Source organism: Lemur catta, chromosome 10 (assembly GCF_020740605.2).
Source record: "Lemur catta isolate mLemCat1 chromosome 10, mLemCat1.pri, whole genome shotgun sequence".
NCBI classification, from domain to species: domain Eukaryota; kingdom Metazoa; phylum Chordata; class Mammalia; order Primates; family Lemuridae; genus Lemur; species Lemur catta.
Genome location: NC_059137.1, coordinates 92,669,211 through 92,683,148, shown reverse-complemented (window position 1 = coordinate 92,683,148; position 13,938 = coordinate 92,669,211).

Here is a 13,938-nt window from a genome sequence, read left to right as displayed (position 1 = left end):
TAACCCTAACCCTAACACTATCCTTGGGCTGATGCTAACCCTAACCCTAACCCTAACATTATCCTAGGGCAGATGCTAACCATAACCCTAACCCTAACACTATCCTTGGGCTGATGCTAACCATAACCCTAACACTATCCTGGGCCTGACGCTAACCCTAACCCTAACCCTAACACTATCCTAGGGCTGATGATAACCCTAACCCTAACACTATCCTTGGGCTGATGCTAACCCTAACCCTAAGCCTAACATTATCCTAGGTCAGTTGCTAACCCTAACGCTAACCCTAACACTATCCTTGAACTGATGCTAACCCTAACCCTAACCCTAACACTATCCTAGCCCTGATGATAACCCTAACCCTAACCCTAACACTATCCTAGGGTTTATGTTAACCCTAACCCTCACACTATCCTAGGGCTGATGCTAACCCTAACCCTAACCCTAACACTATCCTAGGGCTGATGCTAACCCTAACCCTAACCCTAAAACTATCCTAGGGCTGATGCTAACCCTAACACTAACACTATCCTAGGGCTGATGCTAACCCTAACCCTAACACTAACATTATCCTAGGGCTGATGCTAACCCTAACCCTAACTCTAACACTATCTTAGGGCTTAGGCTAACCCTAACCCTAATACTATCCTTGGGCTGATGCTAACCCTAACCCTAACACTATCCTGGGCCTGATGCTAACCCTAACCCTAACCCTAACACTATCCTAGGGCTGATGCTAACCCTAACCCTAACACTATCCTTGGGCTGATGCTAACCCTAACCCTAACCCTAACAATATCCTAGGGCAGATGCTAACCATAACCCTAACCCTAACACTATCCTTGGGCTGATGCTAACCCTAACCCTAACCTTAACACTATCCTAGGGCTGATGCTAACCCTAACACTAACACTATCCTAGGGCTGATGCTAACCCTAACCCTACCCCTAACACTATCCTAGGGCTGATGCTAACCCTAACCCTAACGCTAACACTCTCCTAGGGCTGAGGCTAACCCTAACGCTAACACTATCCTAGGGCTGAGGCTAACCCTAACCCTAACACTATCCTACGGCTGATGCTAACCCTAACCCTAACCCTAACACTATCCTAAGTCTGATGGTAACCCTAACACTAACACTATCCTAAGCCTGGTGCTAACCCTAACTCTAACCCTAACACTATCCTAGGGCTGATGCTAACCCTAACCCTAACACTATCCTAGGCCTGATGATAACCCTAACCCTAACCCTAACACTATCCTAGGGCTGATGCTAACCCTAACCCTAACACTATCCTAGGCCTGATGATAACCCTAACCCTAACCCTAACACTATCCTAGGGCTGATGCTAACCCTAACCATAACACTATCCTATGCCTGATGCTAACCCTAACCCTAACCCTAACACTATCCTAGGGCTGATGCTAACCCTAACCCTAACACTATCCTAGGGCTGATGCTAACCCTAACCCTAACCCTAACACTATCCTAGGGCTGATGCTAACCCTAACCCTAACACTATCCTAGGGCTGATGCTAACCCTAACCCTAACCCTGACACTATCCTAGGGCTGATGCTAACCCTAACCCTAACACTATCCTAGGGCTGATGCTAACCCTAACCCTAACCCTAACAATATCCTAGGGCAGATGCTAACCATAACCCTAACCCTAACACTATGCTTGGGCTGATGCTAACCCTAATCCTAACACTATCCTGGGCCTGATGCTAACCCTAACCCAAACCTAACACTATCCTAGGGCTGATGCTAACCCTAACCCTAACACTATCCTTGGGCTGATGCTAACCCTAACCCTAAGCCTAACATTATCCTAGGGCAGATTCTAACCCTAACGCTAACCCTAACACTATCCTTGAACTGATGCTAACCCTAACCCTAACCCTAACACTATCCTAGCCCTTATGATAACCCTAACCCTAACTCTAACACTATCCTAGGGTTTATGTTAACCCTAACCCTAACACTATCCTAGGGCTGATGCTAACCCTAACCCTAACCCTAACACTATCCTAGGGCGGATGCTAACCCTGACCCTAACCCTAACACTATCCTAGGGCTGATGCTAACCCTAACCCTAACACTATCCTTAGGCTGATGCTAACCCTAACCCTAACCCTAACATTATCCTAAGGCTGATGCTAACCCTAACCCTAACTCTAACACTATCTTAGGGCTTAGGCTAACCCTAACCCTAACACTATCCTAGGGCTGATGCTAACCCTAACCCTAACCCTAACACTATCCTAGGGCTGATGCTAACCCTAACCCTAACACTATCCTAGGGCTGATGCTAACCCTAACCCTAACCCTAACACTCTCCAAGGGCTGATGCTAACCCTAACCCTAACCCTAACACTATCCTAGGGCTGATGCTAACCCTAACCCTAACTCTAACACTATCTTAGGGCTGAACCTAACCCTAACCCTAACACTATCCTACGGCTGATGATAACCCTAACCCTAACCCTAACACTATCCTAGGGCTGATGCTAACCCTAACCCTAACACTATCCTAGGCCTGATGCTAACCCTAACCCTAACCCTAACACTATCCTAGGGCTGATGCTAACCCTAACCCTAACACTATCCTAGGGCTGATGCTAACCCTAAACCTAACCCAGCACTATCCTAGGGCTGATGCTAACCCTAACCCTAACACTATCCTAGGCCTGATGATAACCCTAACGCTAACCCTAACACTATCATAGGGCTGATGCTAACCCTAACCCTAACACTATCCTAGGGCTGATGCTAACCCTAACCCTAACCCTAACACTATCCTAAGTCTGATGGTAACCCTAGACCTCACACTTACTAGGCCTGATGATAACCATAACCCTAACTTTAACACTATCCTAGGGCTGATGCTAACCCTAACCCTAACCCTAACAGTATCCTAGGGCTGATGCTAACCCTAACCCTAACACTATCCTAGGCCTGATGATAACCCTAACCCTAACCCTGACACTATCCTAGGGCTGATGCTAACCCTAACGCTAACACTATCCTAGGGCTGATGCTAACCCTAACCCTAACCCTAACACTATCCTAGGACTGATGCTAACCCTATCCCTAACCCTAACACTCTCCTAGGGCTGAGGCTAACCCTAACCCTAACACTATCCTAGGGCTGATGCTAACCCTAACCCTAACCCAAACACTATCCTACGGTTGATGCTAACCCTAACCCTAACACTATCCTAGGGCTGATGCTAACCCTAACCCTAACCCTAACACTATCCTTGGGCTGATGCTAACCCTAACCCTAACACTATCCTTGGCCTGATGCTAACCCTAACCCTGACCCTAACACTATCCTAGGGCTGATGCTAACCCTAACCCTAACACTATCCTTGGGCTGATGCTAACCCTAACCCTAACCCTAACACTATCCTTGGGCTGATGCTAACCCTAACCCTAACACTATCCTTGGCCTGATGCTAACCCTAACCCTGACCCTAACACTATCCTAGGGCTGATGCTAACCCTAACCCTAACACTATCCTTGGGCTGATGCTAACCCTAACCCTAACCCTAACAATATCCTAGGGCAGATGCTAACCCTAACGCTAACCCTAACACTATCCTTGAACTGATGCTAACCCTAACCCTAACCCTAACACTATCCTAGGCCTGATGACAACCCTAACCCTAACCATAACACTATCCTAGGCCTGATGATAACCCTAACCCTAACCCTGACACTATCCTAGGGCTGATGCTAACCCTAACCATAACACTATCCTAGGGCTGATGCTAACCCTAACCCTAAGCCTAACACTATCCTAGGCCTGATGCTAACCCTATCCCTAACCCTAACACTCTCCTAGGGCTGAGGCTAACCCTAACCCTAACACTATCCTAGGGCTGATGCTAACCCTAACCCTAACCCAAACACTATCCTAGGGTTGATGCTAACCCTAACTCTAACACTATCCTAGGGTTGATGTTAACCCTAACCATAAACCTAACACTATCCTTGGGCTGATGCTAACCCTAACCCTAACACTACCCTGGGCCTGATGCTAACCCTAACCCTAACCCTAACACTATCCTAGGGCTGATGCTAACCCTAACCCTAACACTATCCTTGGGCTGATGCTAACCCTAACCCTAACCCTAACATTATCCTAGGGCAGATGCTAACCATAACCCTAACCCTAACACTATCCTTGGGCTGATGCTAACCATAACCCTAACACTATCCTGGGCCTGACGCTAACCCTAACCCTAACCCTAACACTATCCTAGGGCTGATGATAACCCTAACCCTAACACTATCCTTGGGCTGATGCTAACCCTAACCCTAAGCCTAACATTATCCTAGGTCAGTTGCTAACCCTAACGCTAACCCTAACACTATCCTAGGGTGTATGTTAACCCTAACCCTCACACTATCCTAGGGCTGATGCTAACCCTAACCCTAACCCTAACACTATCCTAGGGCGGATGCTAACCCTAACCCTAACCCTAAAACTATCCTAGGGCTGATGCTAACCCTAACACTAACACTATCCTAGGGCTGATGCTAACCCTAACCCTAACACTAACATTATCCTAGGGCTGATGCTAACCCTAACCCTAACTCTAACACTATCTTAGGGCTTAGGCTAACCCTAACCCTAACACTATCCTAGGGCTGATGCTAACCCTAACCCTAACCCTAACACTATCCTAGGCCTGATGCTAACCCTATCCCTAACCCTAACACTCTCCTAGGGCTGAGGCTAACCCTAACCCTAATACTATCCTAGGGCTGATGCTAACCCTAACCCTAACCCAAACACTATCCTAGGGTTGATGCTAACCCTAACCCTAACACTATCCTAGGGCTGATTCTAACCCTAACCCTAACCCTAATACTATCCTTGGGCTGATGCTAACCCTAACCCTAACACTATCCTGGGCCTGATGCTAACCCTAACCCTAACCCTAACACTATCCTAGGGCTGATGCTAACCCTAACCCTAACACTATCCTTGGGCTGATGCTAACCCTAACCCTAACCCTAACAATATCCTAGGGCAGATGCTAACCATAACCCTAACCCTAACACTATCCTTGGGCTGATGCTAACCCTAACCCTAACCTTAACACTATCCTAGGCCTGATGATAACCCTAACCCTAACCCTAACACTATCCTAGGGCTGATGCTAACCCTAACCCTAACACTATCCTAGGGCTGATGCTAACCCTAACCCTAAGCCTAACACTATCCTAGGGCTGATGCTAACCCTAACGCTAACCCTAAAACTATCCTTGAACTGATGCTAACCCTAACCCTAACCCTAACACTATCCTAGGCCTGATGATAACCCTAACCCTAACCCTAACACTATCCTAGGGTTTATGTTAACCCTAACCCTAACACTATCCTAGGGCTGATGCTAACCCTAACCCTACCACTATCCTGGGCCTGATGCTAACCCTAACCCTAACACTAACACTGTCCTAGGGCTGATGCTAACCCTAACACTAACACTATCCTAGGGCTGATGCTAACCCTAAACCTAACCCTAACACTATCCTAGGGCTGATGCTAACCCTAACCCTAACCCTGACACTATCCTAGGGCTGATGCTAACCCTAACCCTAACACTATCCTAGGGCTGATGCTAACCCTAACCCTAACCCTAACAATATCCTAGGGCAGATGCTAACCATAACCCTAACCCTAACACTATGCTTGGGCTGATGCTAACCCTAATCCTAACACTATCCTGGGCCTGATGCTAACCCTAACCCAAACCTAACACTATCCTAGGGCTGATGCTAACCCTAACCCTAACACTATCCTTGGGCTGATTCTAACCCTAACCCTAAGCCTAACATTATCCTAGGGCAGATTCTAACCCTAACGCTAACCCTAACACTATCCTTGAACTGATGCTAACCCTAACCCTAACCCTAACACTATCCTAGCCCTTATGATAACCCTAACCCTAACTCTAACACTATCCTAGGGTTTATGTTAACCCTAACCCTAACACTATCCTAGGGCTGATGCTAACCCTAACCCTAACCCTAACACTATCCTAGGGCGGATGCTAACCTTGACCCTAACCCTAACACTATCCTAGGGCTGATGCTAACCCTAACCCTAACACTATCCTTAGGCTGATGCTAACCCTAACCCTAACCCTAACATTATCCTAAGGCTGATGCTAACCCTAACCCTAACTCTAACACTATCTTAGGGCTTAGGCTAACCCTAACCCTAACACTATCCTTGGGCTGATGCTAACCCTAACCCTAACCCTAACACTATCCTAGGGCTGATGCTAACCCTAACCCTAACACTATCCTAGGGCTGATGCTAAACCTAACCCTAACCCTAACACTCTCCAAGGGCTGATGCTAACCCTAACCCTAACCCTAACACTATCCTAGGGCTGATGCTAACCCTAACCCTAACTCTAACACTATCTTAGGGCTGAACCTAACCCTAACCCTAACACTATCCTACGGCTGATGATAACCCTAACCCTAACCCTAAAACTATCCTAGGGCTGATGCTAACCCTAACCCTAACACTATCCTAGGCCTGATGCTAACCCTAACCCTAACCCTAACACTATCCTTGGGCTGATGCTAACCCTAACCCTAACACTATCCTAGGGCTGATGCTAACCCTAAACCTAACCCAGCACTATCCTAGGGCTGATGCTAACCCTAACCCTAACACTATCCTAGGCCTGATGATAACCCTAACGCTAACCCTAACACTATCATAGGGCTGATGCTAACCCTAACCCTAACCTTAACAGTATCCTAGGGCTGATGCTAACCCTAACCCTAACACTATCCTAGGCCTGATGATAACCCTAACCCTAACCCTGACACTATCCTAGGGCTGATGCTAACCCTAACGCTAACACTATCCTAGGGCTGATGCTAACCCTAACCCTAACCCTAACACTATCCTAGGACTGATGCTAACCCTATCCCTAACCCTAACACTCTCCTAGGGCTGAGGCTAACCCTAACCCTAACACTATCCTAGGGCTGATGCTAACCCTAACCCTAACCCAAACACTATCCTAGGGTTGATGCTAACCCTAACCCTAACACTATTCTAGGGCTGATGCTAACCCTAACCCTAACCCTAACACTATCCTTGGGCTGATGCTAACCCTAACCCTAACACTATCCTTGGCCTGATGCTAACCCTAACCCTGACCCTAACACTATCCTAGGGCTGATGCTAACCCTAACCCTAACACTATCCTTGGGCTGATGCTAACCCTAACCCTAACCCTAACACTATCCTTGGGCTGATGCTAACCCTAACCCTAACACTATCCTTGGCCTGATGCTAACCCTAACCCTGACCCTAACACTATCCTAGGGCTGATGCTAACCCTAACCCTAACACTATCCTTGGGCTGATGCTAACCCTAACCCTAACCCTAACAATATCCTAGGGCAGATGCTAACCCTAACGCTAACCCTAACACTATCCTTGAACTGATGCTAACCCTAACCCTAACCCTAACACTATCCTAGGCCTGATGATAACCCTAACCCTAACCATAACACTATCCTAGGCCTGATGATAACCCTAACCCTAACCCTGACACTATCCTAGGGCTGATGCTAACCGTAACCATAACACTATCCTAGGGCTGATGCTAACCCTAACCCTAAGCCTAACACTATCCTAGGCCTGATGCTAACCCTATCCCTAACCCTAACACTCTCCTAGGGCTGAGGCTAACCCTAACCCTAACACTATCCTAGGGCTGATGCTAACCCTAACCCTAACCCAAACACTATCCTAGGGTTGATGCTAACCCTAACTCTAACACTATCCTAGGGTTGATGTTAACCCTAACCATAAACCTAACACTATCCTTGGGCTGATGCTAACCCTAACCCTAACACTATCCTGGGCCTGATGCTAACCCTAACCCTAACCCTAACACTATCCTAGGGCTGATGCTAACCCTAACCCTAACACTATCCTTGGGCTGATGCTAACCCTAACCCTAACCCTAACATTATCCTAGGGCAGATGCTAACCATAACCCTAACCCTAACACTATCCTTGGGCTGATGCTAACCATAACCCTAACACTATCCTGGGCCTGACGCTAACCCTAACCCTAACCCTAACACTATCCTAGGGCTGATGATAACCCTAACCCTAACACTATCCTTGGGCTGATGCTAACCCTAACCCTAAGCCTAACATTACCCTAGGTCAGTTGCTAACCCTAACGCTAACCCTAACACTATCCTTGAACTGATGCTAACCCTAACCCTAACCCTAACACTATCCTAGCCCTGATGATAACCCTAACCCTAACCCTAACACTATCCTAGGGTTTATGTTAACCCTAACCCTCACACTATCCTAGGGCTGATGCTAACCCTAACCCTAACCCTAACACTATCCTAGGGCGGATGCTAACCCTAACCCTAACCCTAAAACTATCCTAGGGCTGATGCTAACCCTAACACTAACACTATCCTAGGGCTGATGCTAACCCTAACCCTAACCCTAACATTATCCTAGGGCTGATGCTAACCCTAACCCTAACTCTAACACTATCTTAGGGCTTAGGCTAACCCTAACCCTAAAACTATCCTAGGGCTGATGCTAACCCTAACCCTAACCCTAACACTATCCTAGGGCTGATGCTAACCCTAACCCTAACACTATCCTAGGGCTGATGCTAACCCTAACCCTAACCCTAACACTATCCTAGGGCTGATGCTAACCCTAACCCTAACACTATCCTAGGGCGGATGCTAACCCTAACCCTAACCCAAACACTATCCTAGGGTTGATGCTAACCCTAACCCTAACACTATCCTAGGGCTGATTCTAACCCTAACCCTAACCCTAATACTATCCTTGGGCTGATGCTAACCCTAACCCTAACACTATCCTGGGCCTGATGCTAACCCTAACCCTAACCCTAACACTATCCTAGGGCTGATGCTAACCCTAACCCTAACACTATCCTTGGGCTGATGCTAACCCTAACCCTAACCCTAACAATATCCTAGGGCAGATGCTAACCATAACCCTAACCCTAACACTATCCTTGGGCTGATGCTAACCCTAACCCTAACCTTAACACTATCCTAGGCCTGATGATAACCCTAACCCTAACCCTAACACTATCCTAGGGCTGATGCTAACCCTAACCCTAACACTATCCTAGGGCTGATGCTAACCCTAACCCTAAGCCTAACACTATCCTAGGGCTGATGCTAACCCTAACGCTAACCCTAAAACTATCCTTGAACTGATGCTAACCCTAACCCTAACCCTAACACTATCCTAGGCCTGATGATAACCCTAACCCTAACCCTAACACTATCCTAGGGTTTATGTTAACCCTAACCCTAACACTATCCTAGGGCTGATGCTAACCCTAACCCTACCACTATCCTGGGCCTGATGCTAACCCTAACCCTAACACTAACACTGTCCTAGGGCTGATGCTAACCCTAACACTAACACTATCCTAGGGCTGATGCTAACCCTAAACCTAACCCTAACACTATCCTAGGGCTGATGCTAACCCTAACCCTAACCCTGACACTATCCTAGGGCTGATGCTAACCCTAACCCTAACACTATCCTAGGGCTGATGCTAACCCTAACCCTAACCCTAACAATATCCTAGGGCAGATGCTAACCATAACCCTAACCCTAACACTATGCTTGGGCTGATGCTAACCCTAATCCTAACACTATCCTGGGCCTGATGCTAACCCTAACCCAAACCTAACACTATCCTAGGGCTGATGCTAACCCTAACCCTAACACTATCCTTGGGCTGATTCTAACCCTAACCCTAAGCCTAACATTATCCTAGGGCAGATTCTAACCCTAACGCTAACCCTAACACTATCCTTGAACTGATGCTAACCCTAACCCTAACCCTAACACTATCCTAGCCCTTATGATAACCCTAACCCTAACTCTAACACTATCCTAGGGTTTATGTTAACCCTAACCCTAACACTATCCTAGGGCTGATGCTAACCCTAACCCTAACCCTAACACTATCCTAGGGCGGATGCTAACCTTGACCCTAACCCTAACACTATCCTAGGGCTGATGCTAACCCTAACCCTAACACTATCCTTAGGCTGATGCTAACCCTAACCCTAACCCTAACATTATCCTAAGGCTGATGCTAACCCTAACCCTAACTCTAACACTATCTTAGGGCTTAGGCTAACCCTAACCCTAACACTATCCTTGGGCTGATGCTAACCCTAACCCTAACCCTAACACTATCCTAGGGCTGATGCTAACCCTAACCCTAACACTATCCTAGGGCTGATGCTAAACCTAACCCTAACCCTAACACTCTCCAAGGGCTGATGCTAACCCTAACCCTAACCCTAACACTATCCTAGGGCTGATGCTAACCCTAACCCTAACTCTAACACTATCTTAGGGCTGAACCTAACCCTAACCCTAACACTATCCTACGGCTGATGATAACCCTAACCCTAACCCTAAAACTATCCTAGGGCTGATGCTAACCCTAACCCTAACACTATCCTAGGCCTGATGCTAACCCTAACCCTAACCCTAACACTATCCTTGGGCTGATGCTAACCCTAACCCTAACACTATCCTAGGGCTGATGCTAACCCTAAACCTAACCCAGCACTATCCTAGGGCTGATGCTAACCCTAACCCTAACACTATCCTAGGCCTGATGATAACCCTAACGCTAACCCTAACACTATCATAGGGCTGATGCTAACCCTAACCCTAACCTTAACAGTATCCTAGGGCTGATGCTAACCCTAACCCTAACACTATCCTAGGCCTGATGATAACCCTAACCCTAACCCTGACACTATCCTAGGGCTGATGCTAACCCTAACGCTAACACTATCCTAGGGCTGATGCTAACCCTAACCCTAACCCTAACACTATCCTAGGACTGATGCTAACCCTATCCCTAACCCTAACACTCTCCTAGGGCTGAGGCTAACCCTAACCCTAACACTATCCTAGGGCTGATGCTAACCCTAACCCTAACCCAAACACTATCCTAGGGTTGATGCTAACCCTAACCCTAACACTATTCTAGGGCTGATGCTAACCCTAACCCTAACCCTAACACTATCCTTGGGCTGATGCTAACCCTAACCCTAACACTATCCTTGGCCTGATGCTAACCCTAACCCTGACCCTAACACTATCCTAGGGCTGATGCTAACCCTAACCCTAACACTATCCTTGGGCTGATGCTAACCCTAACCCTAACCCTAACACTATCCTTGGGCTGATGCTAACCCTAACCCTAACACTATCCTTGGCCTGATGCTAACCCTAACCCTGACCCTAACACTATCCTAGGGCTGATGCTAACCCTAACCCTAACACTATCCTTGGGCTGATGCTAACCCTAACCCTAACCCTAACAATATCCTAGGGCAGATGCTAACCCTAACGCTAACCCTAACACTATCCTTGAACTGATGCTAACCCTAACCCTAACCCTAACACTATCCTAGGCCTGATGATAACCCTAACCCTAACCATAACACTATCCTAGGCCTGATGATAACCCTAACCCTAACCCTGACACTATCCTAGGGCTGATGCTAACCGTAACCATAACACTATCCTAGGGCTGATGCTAACCCTAACCCTAAGCCTAACACTATCCTAGGCCTGATGCTAACCCTATCCCTAACCCTAACACTCTCCTAGGGCTGAGGCTAACCCTAACCCTAACACTATCCTAGGGCTGATGCTAACCCTAACCCTAACCCAAACACTATCCTAGGGTTGATGCTAACCCTAACTCTAACACTATCCTAGGGTTGATGTTAACCCTAACCATAAACCTAACACTATCCTTGGGCTGATGCTAACCCTAACCCTAACACTATCCTGGGCCTGATGCTAACCCTAACCCTAACCCTAACACTATCCTAGGGCTGATGCTAACCCTAACCCTAACACTATCCTTGGGCTGATGCTAACCCTAACCCTAACCCTAACATTATCCTAGGGCAGATGCTAACCATAACCCTAACCCTAACACTATCCTTGGGCTGATGCTAACCATAACCCTAACACTATCCTGGGCCTGACGCTAACCCTAACCCTAACCCTAACACTATCCTAGGGCTGATGATAACCCTAACCCTAACACTATCCTTGGGCTGATGCTAACCCTAACCCTAAGCCTAACATTACCCTAGGTCAGTTGCTAACCCTAACGCTAACCCTAACACTATCCTTGAACTGATGCTAACCCTAACCCTAACCCTAACACTATCCTAGCCCTGATGATAACCCTAACCCTAACCCTAACACTATCCTAGGGTTTATGTTAACCCTAACCCTCACACTATCCTAGGGCTGATGCTAACCCTAACCCTAACCCTAACACTATCCTAGGGCGGATGCTAACCCTAACCCTAACCCTAAAACTATCCTAGGGCTGATGCTAACCCTAACACTAACACTATCCTAGGGCTGATGCTAACCCTAACCCTAACCCTAACATTATCCTAGGGCTGATGCTAACCCTAACCCTAACTCTAACACTATCTTAGGGCTTAGGCTAACCCTAACCCTAAAACTATCCTAGGGCTGATGCTAACCCTAACCCTAACCCTAACACTATCCTAGAGCTGATGCTAACCCTAACCCTAACACTATCCTAGGGCTGATGCTAACCCTAACCCTAACCCTAACACTATCCTAGGGCTGATGCTAACCCTAACCCTAACACTATCCTAGGGCGGATGCTAACCCTAACCCTAACCCTAACACTATCCTAGGGCTGATGCTAACCCTAACGCTAACCCTAACATTATCCCAGGGCTGATGCTAACCCTAACCCTAACACTATCCTAGGGCTGATGCTAACCCTAACCCTAACCCTAACACTATCCTAGGGCGGATGCTAACCCAACCCTAACCCTAACCCTAACACTATCCTAGAGCTGATGCTAACCCTAAACCTAACCGTGACGCTAACCCTAATATTATCCTAGGGCTGATGCTAACCCTAACCCTAACCCTAACACTATCCTAGGGCTGATGCTAACCCTAACACTAACACTATCCTAGGGCTGATGCTAACCCTAACCCTACCCCTAACACTATCCTAGGGCTGATGCTAACCCTAACCCTAACGCTAACACTATCCTAGGGCTGAGGCTAACCCTAACCCTAACACTATCCTACGGCTGATGCTAACCCTAACCCTAACTCTAACACTATCCTAAGTCTGATGGTAACCCTAACACTAACACTATCCTAAGCCTGGTGCTAACCCTAACTCTAACCCTAACAGTATCCTAGGGCTCATGCTAACCCTAACCCTAATAATATCCTAGGGCTGATGCTAACAGTAACCCTAAACCTAACACTATCCTAGGGCTGATGCTAACCCTAACCCTAACCCTAACACTATCCTAGGGCTGATGCTAACCCTAACCCTAACACTATCATAGGCCTGATGATAACCCTAACCCTAACCCTAACACTATCCTAGGGCTGATGCTAACCCTAACCCTAACACTATCCTTGGGCTGATTCTAACCCTAACCCTAAGCCTAACATTATCCTAGGGCAGATTCTAACCCTAACGCTAACCCTAACACTATCCTTGAACTGATGCTAACCCTAACCCTAACCCTAACACTATCCTAGCCCTTATGATAACCCTAACCCTAACTCTAACACTATCCTAGGGTTTATGTTAACCCTAACCCTAACACTATCCTAGGGCTGATGCTAACCCTAACCCTAACCCTAACACTATCCTAGGGCGGATGCTAACCTTGACCCTAACCCTAACACTATCCTAGGGCTGATGCTAACCCTAACCCTAACACTATCCTTAGGCTGATGCTAACCCTAACCCTAACCCTAACATTATCCTAAGGCTGATGCTAACCCTAACCCT